Raw genomic sequence first — 21,022 nt, 5'->3', positions numbered from 1 at the left:
GGGATCAGCTGACGTTACTGAACCCCAATAACAGAGGAGCGACTGTTGACTGTGCAGACAGCACTTCCAGGCACCAACTGGCGGTGTTAGAGCCCAGGGACAGCAGGAGGAGCAGATTGGAGGTATTGCCGCACACACAGCTGGGGATCAGCTGACGTTACTGAACCCCAATAACAGAGGAGCTACTGTTGACTGTGCAGACAGCACTTCCAGGCACCAACTGGCGGTGTTGGAGCCCAGGGACAGCAGGAGGAGCAGAGGAACAGAGTGTAGGCCGAAGCCTGATTGGAGCAAGTTGAAAGGGAACCTTTAACTTCCCCCCCAAGACGTTTGTAGCTGAAAGAGCCATCTTGTGCAGCACTAAGAATGCAAAAGGAAAAGGTTTCTCTTTTAATTATGCTCCTTGCAAACACAGAAGTAAACACTAAAAATGTGTCCCCTTATACCGTTAAACCGTCCCGGAGGTGCGAATTTCCTTCGTAATGGGACACAGCACAGCTGTCATTCCTATCCCCTTGGTGCCGTGCGCTGCCTCCTCAGCGTTGTTTTAAGCTGTCACGGAGCCTGCGCTGTTCTGTTATCCCTTGGCCATGCCCAATTAGCGCTGCCTGTCTTCTGACATAATTTGGTGTCAGGCTGTCAGTGCCTGTGCGTCCACGCTGCTCCAGATCCCACCTCGCAGTGTCGTCTAACGTAATCCCACTGCGGGCCTTGGATCCATGGGCATGCACAGTGCATATCCTCGACTCTCACTCCCCTCCTTCCCTCTTCTTCAGACTGTGCGGTGTCACGGCCGTGGCATGCTATTAGGGATCAGCTGACGGCGCACAGTCTAAAGAAGGCGGAGGGAAATGAGCGAGAGCCCGAGGGGAAGATATGCACTGCGCATGCCCATGGATCCCAGACCCGCAGTGTGATTCAATCAGAAGACACTGCGAGGCGGGATCTCGGGCAGCGCGGCCGCACAGGCGCAGCCAGCCTGACACCAAATTATGTCAGAAGACAGGCAGCGCAAATAGGGCATGGCCAAGGGATAACAGAACAGCGCAGGCTCCGTGACAGCTTAAAACAACGCTGAGGAGGCAGCGCATGGCACCAAGGGGGTAGGAATGACGGCTGTGCTGTGTCACATTACGAAGGAAAGTCCCAGCTCTGGGACGGTATAACGGTATCAGTGAACACATTTTATAAGTGTTAAGTTCTGCGTGTGCAAGGAGCTAAACTAAAAGAGCTACCTTTTCCTTGTGCAGCATTACTGCGGCACAAGATGGCTCTTTCAGTAACAAACGATGGGGGGGGGACAGGTTCCCTTACATTTAGGTTGTTGTGCCAGCGTGGCGGTCACAGGACACATTGCCGGCTACACAGCTGGGGATCAGCTGACGTTACTGAAACCCAATAACACTGGGTCGTATGTTTTTACTGTGCAGCCTGCACTTCTGAGCCGCAACTGGCGGTGTTGGAGCCCAGGAATAGTTCAGGTGGTAGAAAGATGAACACAGCAGGAGACCTGGATGACACCCAATTACTTAATCAGGCAGAGGAGTGGCAAATTCCTGCGAGATCCAGGCCTGGTTCATTTTCAGGAAAGTAAGCCGGTCAACGTTATCGGAGGATAGTCGCATGCGACGGTCTGTTAGTACACCACCTGCGGCACTAAAGACACGTTCCGATAAGACACTAGCCGCAGGGCAAGCCAGCACCTCCAATGCATACTGGCTTAGCTCTGGCCATGTATCCAGCTTAGAGACCAAAAACTTGAACGGGGAAGAGCCGTCTGGGAGTACAGTAAGAGGGCAAGCCATGTAGTCTGTCACCATCTGACGGAACTGTTGCCTCCTGCTGACTGGAGCCGCCGGTGATGGTGTAGACATTTGGGGCGGGCACACAAAAGTGTGCCAGAGTTGTGCCATACTGGGCTTGCCTTGGGCAGAGGCACTGCTTCTGCTCCCTCTTTGGGCAGAGCCTCCCCCACTGCCTCGACGCACTGAGCTGCTTTGTAAAGCACTAGCAGCACTCCTCTCAGTTGGACTGGAGAAGATGATGGAATTCTTCACCAGTGTGTCGTGGTACTCCCGCAATTTACGCTCCCGGGTCAACGCTGGGATGAGGTTTTGGACGTTGTCCCGGTAGCGAGGATCGAGGAGGGTGAACACCCAATAATCAGGCATGTTGAGAATGTGGTCGATGCGGCGGTCGTTTCTCAGGCACTGCAGCATGAAATCCACCATGTGCTGCAGACTGCCAACTGGCCCAGAAACGCTGTCCCCTGCTTGAGACATGATCTCTGCCCGCTCATCATCACCCCACCCTCGCTGTACACACTGACCACTGGACAATTGTGTCGCTCCCTCCTCTGGACGGAGCTCTTCCTCCTTCATTGACTCCTCCTCATCCTCCTCACAAAGTGGCCCCTGCGTACCCCTTTGTGAGGAACCACGTGGCGCTGACTCTCCAGAAGCTGATGGAAAAGGTGACTCCTCATCCTCCACCTCTTCCACAACATCATCCCTTAACCCTTGCAAAGTTTGCTGAAGCAGGCAGATAAGGGGGACAGTCATGCTGACTAGTGCATCATCTGCACTTGCCATCCGCGTGGAATAATCAAAAGGACGCAAAACCTGGCAGACGTCCTTCATAGTGGCCCACTCTGTGGTTGTGAAGTCTGATCGGCGCTGACTGCGACTTCTTTGCGCCTGGTGCAGCTGGTACTCCATAACTGCTTGCTGCTGCTCACACAACCGCTCCAACATATGTAACGTGGAATTCCACCGGGTAGGTAGGTCACATATGATGCGGTGTTCCGGAAGGCGGAATCGGCGCTGCAGAGCAGCAATGCGGGATCTTGCCAAGCTGGAACGCCGCAAGTGAGCACACTCTAGGCGGACCTTGTGCAGCAGGGCATCAAGATCCGGATAGTCCCTCAGAAAACTCTGCACAACCAAATTGAGCACATGTGCCAGACATGGGATGTGAGTGAGGTTGTCAAGGGCCAAAGCTGCCACCAGATTTCGGCCATTGTCACACACTACCATGCCTGGCTGGAGATTCGCTGGCAGTAACCACACATCGCTTTCCTGCTTGATGGCATTCCAGAGCTCCTGCGCTGTGTGGCTTCGATTCCCCAATGAAACTAGTTTCAAGATGGCCTGCTGACGTTTAGCCACGGCTGTGCTCATGTCGGTCAAAGGTAAACGTTCACGGGTCCATGTGGAGGTGGACTGTGACGGCTCCTGCAGAGATGATTCTGAGGAACTTGTGTAAGAGGAGGAGTCAATGCGTACAGACTGGATTCCTGCAATCCTTGGAGTGGGCAGGACACGTCCTGCGCCACTCGCACGATCTGTACCTGGCTCAACAACATTAACCCAATGGGCAGTGAGGGAAACGTATCGCCCCTATCCATGCTAACTGGTCCACGCATCGGTGGTGAGGTGGACCTTGCTACTGACGGCATTCAGTAGCGCATGTTTTATGTTTGCCTCAACATGCCTGTGCAGGGCAGGGACAGCCTGCCTGCTGAAGTAAAAGCGGCTGGGCACCTTGTACTGTGGGACTGCCAATGCCATCAAGTCACGGAAGCTGTCAGTCTCCACGAGCCTGAATGAGAGCATTTCCAGGGACAACAGTTTGGCAATGCCTGCATTCAGAGCCTGTGCTCGGGGGTGGTTGGCCGAGAATGCCCGCCTTTTCTCCCATGCCTGTACTACCGATGGCTGTAGAGTAGACTGGGAGTGTGAGGATGACTGGGAAGGTGGTGCTGTGGGTGGAATTACACAAGGTCTCTGGACAACAGTGCCAGAGGTTCTTCCATGGCGATCCTGGGAGGAAGCCAAACCAGCTGTGCGTGAGCTGGAGGAAGAGGCAACACGAGCTGAAGAGGTGGTAGCTGCCGCTGTTGGTTGGCCTACATCTTCAGTGTGTTTCTGTAACTCCACCGCGTGCCTGGTCCGCACATGTTTCCACATATTTGTGGTATTGAGGTTGCTGACATTTTTCCCTCTTTTTACTTTCTGATGACACAGCTTGCATTTGACAAAACAAATGTCATCTGCAACTGTGTCAAAAAAGGACCAGGCACTGCAAGTCTTGGGAGCGCCCTTTTTGGCTTTGGAAAGAGACAGGCTCCTAACGGGTGCCAAAGTGGAGGCTACAGGCTCCGCAGTCTTCCCCCTCCCTCTTTGGCCCGTAAGGGGAATCTCTTCCTCAGAGCTGCTCCCACCACCTTCCTGTTCCTCACGCCACGATGGGTCAACGACCTCATCATCTCCAGTACCCTCTGCCACCAACTGCTCCTCCTGGGTAGTCTCAGCAGCACAGTACGCACCAGAAAGTGGCACCTGAGTTTCATCACCGGAGGTACTGGCCCACCCGCCTCTTCAGAGTCAGAGAGACAAAGCTGTTGGGCATCACTGCACACTGCCTCTTCTTCCATTTCTCCAATGCTGCTTGGCTGGCCCCCTGTTTCCAAGCCAAGAGATTCAGAGAACAGAAGTAGAGACGGCTCCTGTCCTGGGCTCTCTGACTGCCTGGCCAATTTGGCAGGTGGTGAAGAGACAGATGGCTGCTCTCCAGTGCTCTGTGCCTGAGAGGATGTGGCACTAACTGAAGTCGATGCCGAGGCGTTAGCTGCCATCCACCCGACAACGGCTTCAATTTGGTCTTCACGCAACAGCGGTGCACGGCGCTCTCCAACAAAGCTGCGCATGAAGGACTGTACCCTGCTGAAACTGAGTGACGACGAGTCACCGGTGCCCGCAGCAGGCACAGAATCACCACGTCCTCTCCCTGCTCCTCTCCCTGCTCCGCGCCCACGCCCACGTGTTTACTCCCTGCCCTCTTCATCTTGGTTGACAGATAAAGATAAGCAGAAAAGTACTAAGGCCTTAGTGTGCTTATTCCTGAAATGCTCCTCCTAACAGGTGTAAGAAACACTAATGTTGTAAAGTGTGGACTAAACTTTATTATTTTTCAAATGTGGCCTACACAAGTGTTAAGTTGTGTTTGGTGAACTTTCCTTTTTTTTTTTCTGCAGATCGGACTACAGAGCAAGTTTAACTCACACAGGGACCGTGCAGACAGCCGTAAACGGCGCTGCAAGGCCCAAAAACCCTCCTCTAGGTTATCCTATGTAGTGTTTTTCCACTATTTAGCTGGAGACGGGTGGAAAAACACTAATAGGAAATTTTTTTAAAAATTTTAAACAGGCTGCACTATTTGAAAAAAAGGAAATTTTTTTTCAAGGTATGAGGCAGTAACGCACCCTGAGCTGAATCTAACCGGCTATGGCTGCACACAGACTACAGGGCGAGCTGGGCTCACACGGAGACCGTGCAGACAGCCGTAAACGGCGCTGCAAGGCCCAAAAAACCCCCTCTAGGTTATCCTATGTAGTGTTTTTCCACAATAGAGCTGGAGACTGGTGGATAAACACTAATAGGAAATTTGAGAAAAAATGTGCAGCAGGCTGCACTATGAGCAAAAAAGGACAACTGTGTGAGGCAGTGTGAACCCCCCCTGAGCTGAATACAACTGGGTATATGGCTGCACACAGACTACAGAGTGAGCTGCACACACAAACACACACAGACCTTGCAGAACGCTGTTAAAACAGCGCTGCAAGGCAAGAGCAAGGTGAACAGTGAAGAACACACAGCGTTTTGCTAAATTAGCCTTGGGAAAGGAAAATAAAGCAATTAGCTATCTCAACTGGCCCTCAGTTAGAACACAGTGTCCTGTCCCTAACTGAAATCACAGCAGAGTGAGCGCAAAATGGCGGCAGCGTTTTTTATAGTGCAGAGTGACATCATTTCAGCAGCCAATCACAGCCTTGCCAGTACTTACATGCCCACCATGCTAAACAGGATGTGCCCACACTTCCAATCATTCCTCATTGGCTGCTGCGTTCAGTTTGAATTCTGGGAACTTCCGATTCCGGTATCCGATACGCGGGAAGTATCGGAATTCGGTATCGGAATTCTGATACCGCAAATATCCGCCGATACCCGATACTTGCGGTATCGGAATGCTCAACACTAGTTATAGACCCTCAGGTTTTTAATCATTGTAAGGTCCTGCAATGCTCTGCACATGACAAAATAGACATAGCAAATCAGAAAAACTATAATATATTTCTAATTTGAGGTATTTATTAATATTAGTATTATTACACTTACTACATATTGGGATAGGATCTTGGAGATGTGAATACCCCTTCAACGTTTATGGATGAATCAGAAGCACTGAATGCAAATCACGTTGCTTACATCAGCAATGTGCTGAGAGAAAAGCAGCAATGGTAATGAGTGGAAGCAGGATGTCACAGCACAGCTGTCAAGTGACCCGTAACCAGGGGAATTGAAAAACACACACCCCTTATGCCAGGCAAAAGGTAGTTTACCAGAGTGAGGTGCCAAACCCTCCTGCATGGGTTCCACGGAAGGCTCAGTGCTGACGTCCCTTGATCCTGGACCTCCCACACACAGAAGTGACTCCCAATTTCTCAGGCTAAGATGGCAATCAACCCAGATCACCAGAGATGTGGCTGCCTCAAGGAAGTCAGGAGTCTCATACAGACCTAAGGCATCCTTCACCCTTACTGTGAGCCTCTCACAGAACTGACTATGGAGTGTGGGGTCATTCCACTTGGTGTCCGTAGTACACCTCCGGAACTCAGAGCAATATTCCTCCATCGGCCGGTCTACTTGCTTAAGTTGGTGCAGTGTGGACTCAGCTAAGGAGACCTGATCGGAATCATCATATATAAGACCCAGTGCCAGAAAAAATCCATCCACCATATGAAGCGACTGAGAGTCAGACAGGAGAGAAAATGCCCAAGCTTGATGGTCCCCCTGGAGGAGCAATTTTCCTATCCTCACTCATTGCTCCTCTGTACTTGAGGAAACTGGATGAAATACAGTGTACAGGCTCGCCGAAACACAGCAAACTTGTCATGCCCCAGACAACCTGTCAGGAAGCATGATCTTGGGCTCCACTATAGTTTGCTGGGGAGATGGGAGTCCCACACCAGATATATCAGGGTGCTGCAAAACCTCCTCCAGGCTGACCTGCCACAATTGCCCGTTCAGAGCAGTGATCCATAATGAATCTGGAAAAATGTTTACAGTTAGAGTAAATGTCACAGCACAGCTGTTGAATGACCTGGGACCAGGGGATCATTCCCTGTCCCAAACACTAGGGGGCGCCTTAACTTGCCCTCCTCCCCGGGATACTTCAGATGGCAAAGATGCAGGGGCATTCAACTTTGTTTTTTTCTCCTGAGTTAGCCCTCCCTCTGTTCTCTTCACTCACCCAGGGAAGATGGAGTGCACTGTAGTACACAAACCCGGCAAACAAGGCAACGCAAACAAGGGTTAACAGAAAACTCCAGGCATACAAAATATTTACTCACATGTAACAGATGAATGCAGCAGGGTGTGAAGGTTGGGGAATAAGCCAAAACAGAAAGGCTAATGAATTACCATACATACAAACAAAGCAACAGTCACTAATAACTCCTTCAACTCTCCTTCTCATATGTACTCCTCTACCTCTTTTAGCCATTCAGCAAATGCTTGCTCTGACAAGGATTTGTAACAGAACCCAAATTATAAAGGGGAAGAGAGTGGTTAACTGAGCTCCGATGTGAACATAGGGATTTCCAATATGGCCGATTAACCCCTGTTCTGCCAGAAGAAATAAACACATTTAAAATAAAGGAGAAGTGCTTCTTCTCAGCGCTAGAGTAGGAGCAATCAGATGCTACGGTCTTTTGGTCTGGTCACTCAGGCATTGTTCCCCTTCTCTCTCATCCACCGTAGTGAGGCATGGGTCTAACAGCAGCCTAAATTTTCTGACTAAGTGTCCAGTAATCATTTAAAGGCCAAACATTCCATCTCCTCTGTGGAGTAATTCTTCCAGCAGTATGACAGCTTCCAACTTAAATATATTATCAGGTGCTCTTCTCTTGTGATAAGACAGCAACCAGACTGATATCTGACTCATCCATCTGGACCACAAACTCCTTAGAGAAATCCGGTACCTCCAACACTGGCTGTTTACACAGGGCTAACTTCAGTTCCTGGAATGTCGTCTCAGCTTCTGGCGATGACTTAGCCATATATGGCTTTGTCCCATAAAGAGATCAGTTAGAGTGGTGGCTATCATGGTGAAGATAAGCATAAACTAGCGAGAGTAGCCCACAATGGCTACAAACGCTCTGAACTGCTTGTTTGAAAGGGGTTGTGGCCAAATCTGGATCATGTCAACTTTATTTCGGGATTTAATAATAAGAAAACCGAGTGGCGCCAAGTATTAGAAGGTTAATATTCTAGCTGCGAATATAACAATCGCCACCAATGATTGCGTAAAACCAAAAAATCAGTTTAAAATAGATATAAAAAATATCAATATTCGTGCTAATATAGTTATAGTTATAGTTATATTAGCGCGAATATTGACTTTTTTTATATCTATTTTAAACTGATTATTTTGGGATTTATCTCATCTCTGCCTATGACATAGCCCGATATTAAGCTTCCTCCATCCCCATGGCGCAATTCTTTGGGTTTTTTGGAAAGCCCACCTTCCGTAGAGCATCCAGGATTGCATGAAATTTGTTCATATTACTTACCCAATCCTGGGTGAAGACCACAGTATCATCCAGGAAGGCTGCTGCGTACTTCTTGTGGGAAGCTAAGATCCAGTTCATGGCACTCTGGAAGGTGGCCTGGGCTCCTTGCAACCCAAATGGTATCCTTGTGTACTGGAAAAAAAACACCTGGCATTGTGTTATCCTTTGCATCGTGGGACATGGGAATTTGCCAATACCCCTTCATGATGCTAAGGGTGGAAATGTACCTGGCTGGCCCTAATCTTTCAATCAGTTCATCGACATGGGAATTGGAAAGGTATTGAACTTAGAGACCTCATTCAGCTTTCTATAGTCATTGCAAAACATCCATTCTCCATCTGGTTTCGGCACCAAGACAATGGGACTGGACAAGCCATTCTTGGACTCTTCAATGACTCCCAGGCTCAGCATTCACTTCACCTCTTTTGAGATCACCTAGACAGGCTTTGGGAATCAAATATGGCTTAAGATTTACCTGAATATGAGGCTTCATGAAAACCCCATTCTCTATAACCTGTGTAGGACCTGGTAATTCTGAGAACAATTCTTTGTTCGGACATAGCAGCTCTCTGCACTGCTGCATTTGCTCACATGACAGCAACTCTGTCATCTTGACCTCTTTCATTGCAGTTTTACACTTTGCCACAAAACACGGAGTTTCCACAGGCTCCCTATTGCACCACGGAAGGATGATGTTATACACCTGATAGGGCTTCCTTCTTTCTGGTTGGTAGACTTTATAGTAGATGTTGCCAACCTTTTCAACTACTTCTTAGGGGCCCTGCCATTTGGCTAAATGTTTGCTCCCCACCATAGGTACCAGCAACAATATCCAATATCCAGGATTGAAGTGTCTCACCATCGCCAATCTATTGTATCCTCTTGCTTGTGCCTCTTGTGTTTTGGCAAGTTCTTTCACAATGGGCATCACCTCAGCAAATCTCTCTTTCATCTGGGACACATGTTTGATTACACTCCTGCAGGGTGTAGACTCTGCCTCCCAGGTCTTCTTCAATATCCATGAGTAGGGATGAGCAAACTGAACACCAAACATGGACATATTACTGTATGTCTGGTTTCCTGTTCGGGCTCCCAAGACAAATAAAGTTTGTTGAAAGACTGCAGCACAGCCAATCAACAAACTTTTAGACTCTAGGCACTTCCAGAACAATAACAGCTATGCAAAGTATTGGCATGGCTGTGATTGGCAGGCGCAGCATCTGACATGACCTATAGGCAAGGTCACGAGTGCCGCCGCCATTATGCTCTCGTTAGTGTAGAGATAGGAGGCAGCTGGAGCAATGGACAGATTCTGACTACGCACACTGCAGACACAATGCTGTATGGACTCTGCAACTCTTTTATGTGCTGTTTATGCGCTAAAAGCCGTTGTGTGTACTATTCAAATCCATCTGTGAGAGTACTGTGCTGAAAGCCACTGTGTGTACTCTGAGTCATCTGCCAGTGGGAGTACTGTGCCTTTAAGCTGCTGTGTGTACTCGGCACATCCATCTGTGATAGTACTGTACTAAAAGCCGCTATGTGTACTCTGCACCCTCTGCCTGTGGGAGTACCATATTTTTAAGCTGCTGTGTGTGCTGTGCCCTTTCCATGTATGAGAGTACTTTCCTTTAAGAAGCTGTGTGTACGTTGCACCCACTGCCTGTCGGATTACTGTTAATTTAAACAGCTGTGTGTTTCCAGTAGTCTCAGAAATAAATAATTGGCATCAGTCGTCTCATTGCTATTAGTAGGCCCCAAAAACAATTTTTCAGGCCTGGTGTGTTTTTTGTACTACTATTGCATAACAATATATGACACCAGCCTTCTCGTTGCCATTTGTAGGCCACATAAAAAAATGTTTCAGGCCTGGTGGGCATTTTCTAGTCCTTTTGCAAATGAATATATTGCATCAGCCATCTCGTTGCTATTTCTAGGCCCAAAAATAATATTTCATGATAGTTGTGTGTTTTCTAGTAATCTAGGAAATAAATAATTTGCATTAGCCTACTCATTGCCATTAGTAGTGCAAATAAATAATTTTTCAGGAATGGTATCTTTTTTCTAGTAGTCTGGGAAGTAAATAATTGGCATCAGCCATCTCATTACCCATGGTAGGCCAAATAAATAATTTTTCAGGATTGCTGTCTGTTTTATATTAGTCTATGAAAAAAATAATTGTCATCGGTCATCTTGATGCAATTTCTAGGCCAAATAAATACATTTTCTTGCCCGGTGAGTGTTTTTAAATAGTCTGTGAAATAAACAATTGGCATCAGCTGACTCTTTGCCATTTCTAGGCCAAAGCAATAATTGTACTGTACTGCTGTGTTTATATGTGTAGTGTGTCTAAACAATCTGTGTACTCTGCACCTTTTTTGCGATTAGTGTGGGTAAAAAACAAGTGTACCACTGCCTCATTTTTTTGCGAACAGTGTGTAAAAAAAAAAATCTTCTCTGCAGCCTTCTCATTTTTCCATTTGTGGGCCTAAAAATAATTGTATTCTTTTGCTGTGATTATACGAGTAGTGTTTCAATAAACTTACTCTATTCTGTAGCTGTTTTTGTGAGTAGTGCATCTTATTTTTTTTACTCTACTGCTGTATCTGTTGTAGCTGTTCTTAAAAAACCCTTTGCATTTAAGCCTCTGCAACCCTACCTCTAGGAGTACTGTGCCAAAAGCCTCTTGGAGTACTGTGCAAAAGCCTCTGGTAGTAGTGTATCAAAAAGCCTCTCTGTGTACTCTGCAAATGTGTGTGAGAGTAGTGTGCCTAAAAAATAAGTTTACTCTGCTGCTGTGTCTGTCTGAGTTGCGTGCCTAAAAAAAGTTATGCTCTGCACCCATGTCTGTTGGGGTACTGTGAGTAAAAACACATTTTTCTATTATGCAACCGTGTCTGTGGGAATATTGTGCCAAAAAACCTGTGTAAGTATTCTGCATGTGTCTCAGTGGGAGTGCTCCGAAAAAAAACCTCTGCAGGGGTACTCTACAAAACAACCTGTGGGGCTGAACTTTGCAAAACACCCTCTTTTTAAAAAAAAAATTGGGTAGGCTACAAAATATTGTGACTGGAAAATAGAACAAACAAACGGCAGTGCGGTCAAAGAATGGCTGTGTGCTGATGGTATACTTCTATATTCATCAAAAGGAACAGACAAGTCCTGTGGGATCCACACCTGGTTCATTTGAACCTGAGCTTGCTGATGTTGACTGTGGACAGGTGCATGCACCAGTCTTCTGCCATACTAAACACATGCTCCAATATGTGGAAGGCAGGCCAGCACCTCCAAGGTATAATGGGCAAGCTCAGTCCATGTATCCAATTTGAAGACCCAGAAGTTAAATGTGCCAGACCCATCAATCAGTATGTGGAGATGTGTGGACACATACTCTTCAACCAAATTGTTGAAACTGTCATGTTCATGAATTTAATCTTTTGAGTTTGTGCACTGTGGCTGGCATCTCTTTCTGCCGAGTCACAAGAGACACCTTTTCTCTGAGTGTTTGGGTTCTGTTTTCTGTCTGCAGTCTGCCTAGCTTATTTCAGGTGTTATCCTTTTATCCACCTATCACCTTTTAAGTGGAGTTTTATATTCGGTCAACCAGTTCCTGCTGGTGATAGATTGATTCTGACATTGTATTGATGTTTCAAGACAATTTTTGAACTTTGAGCTAAGGATTTTTACCATGTTGTTATACTGTGCAGCTCTCTTCTGTTTAACTTCAGCAAGTATGCTTTATATTTGTGGAGTAATTTTTTTTCATTATTTAATTTACTCATTGTAACATCTTTCCTTTGCTCTGCACACTTCTCTTGTTCACATTCTGCTGTGTCTTCTGGTTCTCTCGGAGGAATGTAAAGCTACTCGACGGCCACATAGGGAGTTTAGGTCCGAGATGCCATCTAAGGCTACTTTCACACTTGCGTTGTGTGACGTATGTCACAATGCGTCATTTTGGAGAAAAAACACATCCTGCAAATGTGCCCGCAGGATGCGTTTTTTCTCCATAGACTTGCATTAGCGACGGATGTGTTGTGTTTTGGTGGACCCTCAGCACAAAAAAAGTTACATATAACTTTTCTTGCATGTCGAGTCTGCCATTTTGACCGCGCATGTGCAGCTGAAACTCCGCCCCCTCCTCCCCGGACATTATAATGGGGCAGCGGATGTGTTTTAAAAACTGCATCCGCTGCCCCCTTTGTTCATTTCTTTCACAACATGCCAACATGCGTCGGTACATCAGGCCAACACATGGCGACGGCCCCGTACCGACGTTAGTGTGAAAGTAGCCTAATACTTCTTCAGATAGGTCTATCACTGTACATGAAAGCACCATTAGAGACAGCAGTGTCAGGATATCTAGTCTGTACAGGAGTTGGCAGGCTCAGTTGTTTTTTTTAGTGTCTAGTATATTAATCCCAAGTGAGTTGCTATACAGGAATAATCTAAACGCTGCCTCCTGCTAATGCTGAATATATCAGATGATGGTGCTGGATATTGTGACATGCTGAGTACGGTGTTACACATTTCTGCCTTGCTAACTCCCCTTCCAGCTGCGTTGAAGACTTCCTCCTTCTCCTCTGCCTTGTGCTTCTCATGAGACCCCCACTGTCAGGTGAGTACGCCATCGATAGTGCATCTGTCAGTGAGCGCTTGTGTTTCCGCATATTAGGATCAAGTTCTAGAGACAGAAATAAAGATGGCACATTGGTTTGTAGTGAGGATCCAGCAGGGTGTCCACACAATAATCAGCACCTCTAGCAATCCTGCCAACTTGACAGTCTTTGCACAAGCACAGCAGCATTTATTGCATCATGTGTGGCAGGCTTCCCAGAGGAAGCAACAAGCTGTCCTCGGTGGTACATGTTTCCTCTCTATCATCTGTATTCCCTCAGCCATGCTCCAGTGATGCCTGTGAGCTGCTTTGAGTGCCACATTGCTCTGAACACGATTGTTTCTCATCCTCCTTCTCCTTTTCTTCCTCCTCATTCTCCAAAACTTGTGTACCTTGCCATTGTTGGCACAGGAACTCATCTTCAAAGATTTGTGGACACCTGGCCTGATAATAGTAACATAGTAACATAGTTAGTAAGGCCGAAAAAAGACATTTGTCCATCCAGTTCAGCCTATATTCCATCATAATAAATCCCCAGATCTACGTCCTTCTACAGAACCTAATTGTATGATACAATATTGTTCTGCTCCAGGAAGACATCCAGGCCTCTCTTGAACCCCTCGACTGAGTTCGCCATCACCACCTCCTCAGGCAAGCAATTCCAGATTCTCACTGCCCTAACAGTAAAGAATCCTCTTCTATGTTGGTGGAAAAACCTTCTCTCCTCCAGACGCAAAGAATGCCCCCTTGTGCCCGTCACCTTCCTTGGTATAAACAGATCCTCAGCGAGATATTTGTATTGTCCCCTTATATACTTATACATGGTTATTAGATCTCCCCTCAGTCGTCTTTTTTCTAGACTAAATAATCCTAATTTCACTAATCTATCTGGGTATTGTAGTTCTCCCATCCCCTTTATTAATTTTGTTGCCCTCCTTTGTACTCTCTCTAGTTCCATTATATCCTTCCTGAGCACCGGTGCCCAAAACTGGACACAGTACTCCATGTGCGGTCTAACTAGGGATTTGTACAGAGGCAGTATAATGCTCTCATCATGTGTATCCAGACCTCTTTAAATGCACCCCATGATCCTGTTTGCCTTGGCAGCTGCTGCCTGGCACTGGCTGCTCCAGGTAAGTTTAAGGTAATGTTTGAATGGTCTCTCTTCCTCCTCCTAATCCACCTGTGTAGACAACTAATCTTTCATCACCTGAAGTTTTGCTTTTCTAGGAAGCATAAAAGTGGGATAGTGACTCTATGGATGATGGTATCATAAGCACTGGTCATGTTGCATTGCAACACGGCGCACAAGTCCCACATGGAAGGTCACTCGTTGGTCGGGTGGTGAAGTGTTGTTCCACAGAGCGACTCACCCTTGACTGCTGCTTCTCAAACTCAAGTATCGCCTGCTGCTGCATGAGCAGTCTTTTCAGCATATGCAAGGTGGAGTTCCACCATGTGGGTACATAATGTATGATGCAGGAAGTGGGAAGGCAGAAGTGAAGCTGCAGCGCAGACAGGCGAGCAGCAGCAAGATGAGAACACCAAAAGTGTGCATAGAGGGCCAGCACTTTCTCACTCAATGAGCTGATAGTGTAGGAAGCGGAGTAGGAGGAGACAACATGGACAGAGACTGCTGATTAATAGCTACTGGCCAGTTGCGGTGCACAGTAGCAGCTGACTTAATGGTAAGGGGCCGGTTGTGGTGCGCAGAAGCAGCTAACTTAATGGCTAGGGGCCTGCCTCAGCGCTTTGCAGCAGGTGACATAATAGCTAGGGGACAGCTTTGGTGCGTAGTAGCAGCCAACTGAATGGCTAGGGGCAAGCCTCAGTGCCTTATAGCAGCTAACAAAAAAGCTAGGGGCCACAACTTATTTGCTAAGGACCAGCCTCAGTGCTTTTGCGCCTTGATCCCTCTTTTGATGTGCAACTGGGACTACATGACCACCACCTCTCCTTCCGAACTACCCACCTCACTAGGATAGTCTTGACTCCATGTAGGAATTTATGGAAAAAACAAAGTCCTCCAACACAAAATTACAAACCAAATAAATAATTTTAGTAATTTAAATAATATTTTCAACTATATAAAATAATTGGAGATGAACGCTGACCATACAGAGGATGGAAAAAAGCAAATAATGGACATGAACCTGTGCCCTAACAATAACGACACAGAGCATGCCACATCCTGGAAAGATTTTTTACACAGCCAATATTCTGAAGTAAACAACAGAGGTTAAAAATATAAGTCAATTCAAAATAAAGTGCATAGTGCAAATGGATATAATATGCACAAGAATGTGAGATACATAAATAGACAGTAAAATATACCTATGTTTTTTTTTTATAATATTCTAATTATCTCTGATTCCTCCTAGAGGGGTACACTGGATGTGACTGCACATTAGGTATTTATATTTGCTCCTGGCTCTTATACTGCTTACTATATGCTGCTTTATTTACGGTAGTTACCTTGAGCTATGGTGTGCACGATATTGTCTTTGATTTCCCCTGGGAGTTGTGCACCATATATTACCTAATCTTGTAATTTTGTTATTGATACTTTATGTCCTCTAGGTTCAGTACACTTGATGTCTAGTGTTTGCTTTTTTCCATCCTCTCTATGGTCGGCTTTCATCTCCAATTATTTTATATTGTTGAAAATATTATTTAAATTAATAAAATTATTTATTTGGCTTGTAATCTTGTGTTGGAGGACTTTGTTTTTTCCATACATTTCTTTTGGCTTGCATACGGTCTTCCATATCTATTCTGTAGGGCTATTCCTTGCAGTCTTGACTCAATGTAGGGTCTAGAACCTCATAATCCCCCATCACATCATCACACATTTTCAGTCTGTCCTAACTCTGCTGCCCTACTAATACATTTCTGTCCTTGCGCACTCATCCACTTCTTCCCTCTGCTAATCTCTTCATTGTCTCCCAGATCCACAACGCATCCACTTCAAGCTACCATCACTGACCTACAAAGCCATCCATAATCTGTCTTCCCCATAAAGCTCTGAACTACTCTCATGATATTTCCCACCACGTAATCTCTGGTCCTCCCAAGACCGCTTTCTTTCCTCCACATTCGTACGTTCCTCATTCAATCCCCTGCAAGAATTCTCCTGAGTAGAATTCTTTGACTCAACACATCCGATTATTCACTATATTCTGAAATTTTAAGAGGATCTTGAAAACTCATGTCTCCAGAATAACTTACTGCCTGCAATGTCCCTGTTTCTACCTCACCAACACCAGAGCTGCTGCAGTCCTTGAAACTGCTGTCCTCATTATCCTGCAGAATGTAAGGTCACAAAGGTAGGGTCATCTCCCGTCTGTACCTGTCTGTCACTATTAGTTTGTTCATTGTAATTTCTATTTGTGTATAACAAAGGCAAACACCAGCGCTACCAATAGAAAAGATACCCTTTGCTGCTGGTATCAAAACAGTCAGATGCCAGGGCTGTCAATGTAAGTAAACAATATTAGTAAAACAGGATGATACCGCGCTAAAGGGAATTATCTGTGCTGAGGAATCAATATACCAACAGGTGGAGTATATCAAAGTTACCCCTATTAATAAACTCCCCGCTGAGTCCCTGCTACATATAATGGAAAAAAAAATGGAGTGATAAGTGCACTGTGATAAATACTATGCTGAGCACAACGTGGTACCAAGCCGGCCGGGGCAACACTGGGACCAAGCAAACAACCGACGCGTTTCGAAGGAACGCAGTCCTTCTTCATCAGGGTGAAAGGCGTCAGTTGTTTGCTTGGTCCCAGTGTTGCTCCACGCTTTTTGTGACATCACACAGTGAGCGCTCCCGTTGGCCATTTTTTCTTTTCCTTCACTGTCTCCAGGAACGCCACCGGCCGGGGCGTTCCTGGTTTCCACGCGACTCACCGTCTTCCTGTTTGGCTGCTGCCACCTGGCGCTGGCCTCCTCGCCCAGTACTTGTTCCTCAGGATCAGCGTCTCATGTGCCGGACTCTTTTTCTGGGCGCACGGATCCTTGGTACCTCTGGCACTACGTCTAACATCAGACTTCGGTGAGTCAGACTCGTATTGGTTAATGCCAACACCTCTGGTACCACGTTGTGCTCAGCATAGTATTTATCGCAGTGCACTTATCCCTCCATTTTTTTTTCCATTATATGTAGCAGGGACTCAGCGGGGAGTTTATTAATAGGGGTAACTTTGGTATACTCCACCCAGAGGCGTAGCTAGAGCTTTTGCCGCCCGGGGCTGTTCCCGAGTTTGGCGCCCCCCCCCCCCCCCATCCCCCCTCCCATCCCCCCCCCCTTCCAGCTCAATACACACAAAGGTTACCAAAAATGGTTTTCCTGTTTTGTAGAACTTAAACTGGGCCTAATGGTGTCACCTCCACATGCCACACCTGTGACTTAATACCACCACACCATGGCCAGGCCACATAGTGACCGAATAATACTACATACAAGGGACAAATACCACCGCACCATTTCCAGACCACATATTACCACCACATAGTGACTGAATACTACAATACTGATCAGTAATAAAAAAAAAAACCACAATACTATCACCATAAGTGCCAGTATTCACAGGAGATCTGTACTTAGTATGCAGTGTCTGTGTAGAGGTAATACAGAGATCACTGGTGACATTATACACAGGACCTCTATATAGTATACAGTGTATAGTGTCAGTGTATAGGTAACACTGACTCACCAGTGACGTCTCTAGGTGAAGTCCTTCATCTTTTATCCAGCACAGACCGCCATCATTCCTTCCAGCCAGGACTCGTTTCTGCAGGAAATAACACAGTTATCTCGAGCTCCGCTTGCAGAACACATTACTTAATTTTTCACAACTTCTACATTACACCACATGAAGAAAAAAAGGTGATATAGTGTCACTCTGCACAGTAACAGGACCGCCCCCCCATTTAAAACAGTATACTCAAAAAATAAAATAAATACATCACTGCAGTAACAATATCCCTTAATTATCCCCTATGGTAATAATATTCCCCACCCTGGCCCCGTTTATCTCATTCCTGGCTCCAGCCATATGTTGTCGTATCCTGCCCTCATGAGTATCCATTCTACCCCATATGATCTCCCCATCCTGCCCCACCAGCCTCCATCGTATCCGTCCTGCCCCATGATCCAATCCTGCCCCGTGTCTCCAATCATGCCCCGTATCTACATTCTGCCCATGCCTCAAGTCCTGCCCCCAGTGTGTCCAGCATATTACCCCCATGTTGTCCAGCAATCTGCCCCAGTGTGTCCAGCATATTACCCCCATGTTGTCCAGCAATCTGCCCCAGTGTGTCCAGCATATTACCCCCAGTGTGTCCAGCAATCTGCCCCAGTATGTCCAGCATATTACCCCCAGTGTGTCCAGCAATCTGCCCTCAGTGTGTCCAGCAATCTGCCCCAGTGTCCAGCCTTTCCCCAGTGTGTCCAGCAGTCTGCCCCAGTGTGTCCAGCATATTACCCCCAGTGTCCAGCATTGCCCCAGTGTGTCCAGTATATTACCCCCAGTGTGTCCAGCAATCTGCCCCAGTGTCCAGCATTGCCCCAGTGTGTCCAGAAGTCTGCCCCAGGGTCTCCAGCATTGCCTCAATGTGTCCAGAAATCTGCCCCAGGGTCTCCAGTATTGCCCCAGTGTGTCCAGCAATCTGCCCCAGGGTCTCCAGTATTGCCCCAGTGTGTCCAGCATTCTGCCCCATAGTCTCCTGTACTGCCCCAGTGTGTCCAGCATTCTGCCCCATGGTCTCCAGTATTGCCCCAGTGTGTCCAGCAATCTGCCCCATGGTCTCCTGTATTGCCCCAGTGTGTCCAGCATTCTGCCCCATGGTCTCCAGTATTGCCCCGGTGTGTCCAGCAATCTGCCCCATGGTCTCCAGTATTGCCCCAGTATGTCCAGAAGTCTGCCCCAGGGTCTCCAGCATTGCCTCAATGTGTCCTGAGATCTGCCCCATGGTCTCCAGTATTCAGAGTGTCCAGCATTCTGCCCCATAGTCTCCTGTACTGCCCCAGTGTGTCCAGCATTCTGCCCCATGGTCTCCAGTATTGCCCCAGTGTGTCCAGCATTCTGCCCCATGGTCTCCAGTATTGCCCCAGTGTGTCCAGCATTCTGCCCCATGGTCTCCAGTATTGCCCCAGTGTGTCCAGCAATCTGCCCCATAGTCTCCTGTATTGCCCCAGTGTGTCCAGCAATCTGCCCCATGGTCTCCAGTATTGCCCCAGTGTGTCCAGCAATCTGCCCCATAGTCTCCTGTATTGCCCCAGTGTGTCCAGCAATCTGCCCCATGGTCTCCAGTATTGCCCCAGTGTGTCCAGCATTCTGCCCCATGGTCTCCAGTATTGCCCCAGTGTGTCCAGCAATCTGCCCCATGGTCTCCTGTATTGCCCCAGTGTGTCCAGCAATCTGCCCCATGGTCTCCTGTATTGCCCCAGTGTGTCCAGCAATCTGCCCCATAGTCTCCTGTATTGCCCCAGTGTGTCCAGCAATCTGCCCCATGGTCTCCTGTATTGACCCAGTGTGTCCAGCAATCTGCCCCATGGTCTCCAGTATTGCCCCAGTGTGTCCAGCAATCTGCCCCATGGTCTCCTGTATTGCCCCAGTGTGTCCAGCATTCTGCCCCATGGTCTCCAGCATTGCCCCAGCCCCAGACAGTCAGAAATAAAGAAAAAAAAAAAAAGTAAAATCCTCACCTCTCCCGTTCCCAGCGCAGGTCCGGTGCAGTCAGCGTCTCTCCGGCTCTGCGACGCTCAGGACAGAGAGGCAGAGCGGCGCGCACAGTAGTGACGTCATCGCGCCCTCTGCTCTGAGACGTCGCAGAGTCAGAGGAGGCTGCAGCTGCCGGCGCCGCAGGAACCAGGAGAGGTGAGTATAGAGCGGGGGGCGGGGGCGGGACCCGGGGGTGGGGGGAGCTGGCCCTGGTCGTGGCGGCGGACGGCGCCGCCCGAAGATTTAAAGGGGCGTCTTTTTTTTTTTTTATCTTCTTCTGCAGCGCCGGCCGCCCCCAGCATTGTGCCGCCCGGGGCGGACCGCCCCCCCCGCACCCCCCTTCCTACGCCACTGACTCCACCTGTTGGTATATTGATTCCTCAGCACAGATAATTCCCTTTAGTGCGGTATCATCCTGTTTTACTAATTTCTATTTGTGTTTTTTATGTAACCACTTCTTATGTACAAAACCATGGAATCAATGGTGCTCTAAAATATTAATATTAATAATAATCCTCCCCATGATGTTAAACCCAGTCCTCATCCCTGCCCTCTTGCAAGACTACAAACAGCAGAAAGCTGGGTTTCATCATCATCAGAGATGCTGTCAGGACTCTGTAGTCTGGTCTCCCAGAGCAAGGGTCTCTTAGCCTGTCCCTAATGCTAGGGGCATCGTAGCTATCCCTGTTCCCCCATATTACTTTGCATGGATGTCAGATGCTGGTGCCCACATCTTTTCATCAGGACTGTAACACTTCCAGTGTGCCAGATACTGAAGTGACCAACAAACTAAGCGAGAATCAACAATTATAGCTATCTGACGTTCTAAATTTTCAACAACAATGACCTGAGATGGCAGTAGCAGTGATGGTGCAAAGTATGGAATGTAGTTTTTAAGTAGAAACGACTGGTGAAACACATTATGAATCCTAAAGGTGGGTGGCAAAACAAGGTAGAATGCTGCAGGATTGACAATAACCACAATCTTATAAGGACCCAGCTTCCAATAGGGAGCCTTCAACTTAATGTTCCTTGAGGACAATC

This window comes from Ranitomeya imitator, chromosome 1 (genome assembly GCF_032444005.1).
Source record: "Ranitomeya imitator isolate aRanImi1 chromosome 1, aRanImi1.pri, whole genome shotgun sequence".
Taxonomy (NCBI): domain Eukaryota; kingdom Metazoa; phylum Chordata; class Amphibia; order Anura; family Dendrobatidae; genus Ranitomeya; species Ranitomeya imitator.
The sequence above is the reverse complement of the archived record's forward strand: the minus strand, read 5'-3'. Positions refer to the sequence as shown.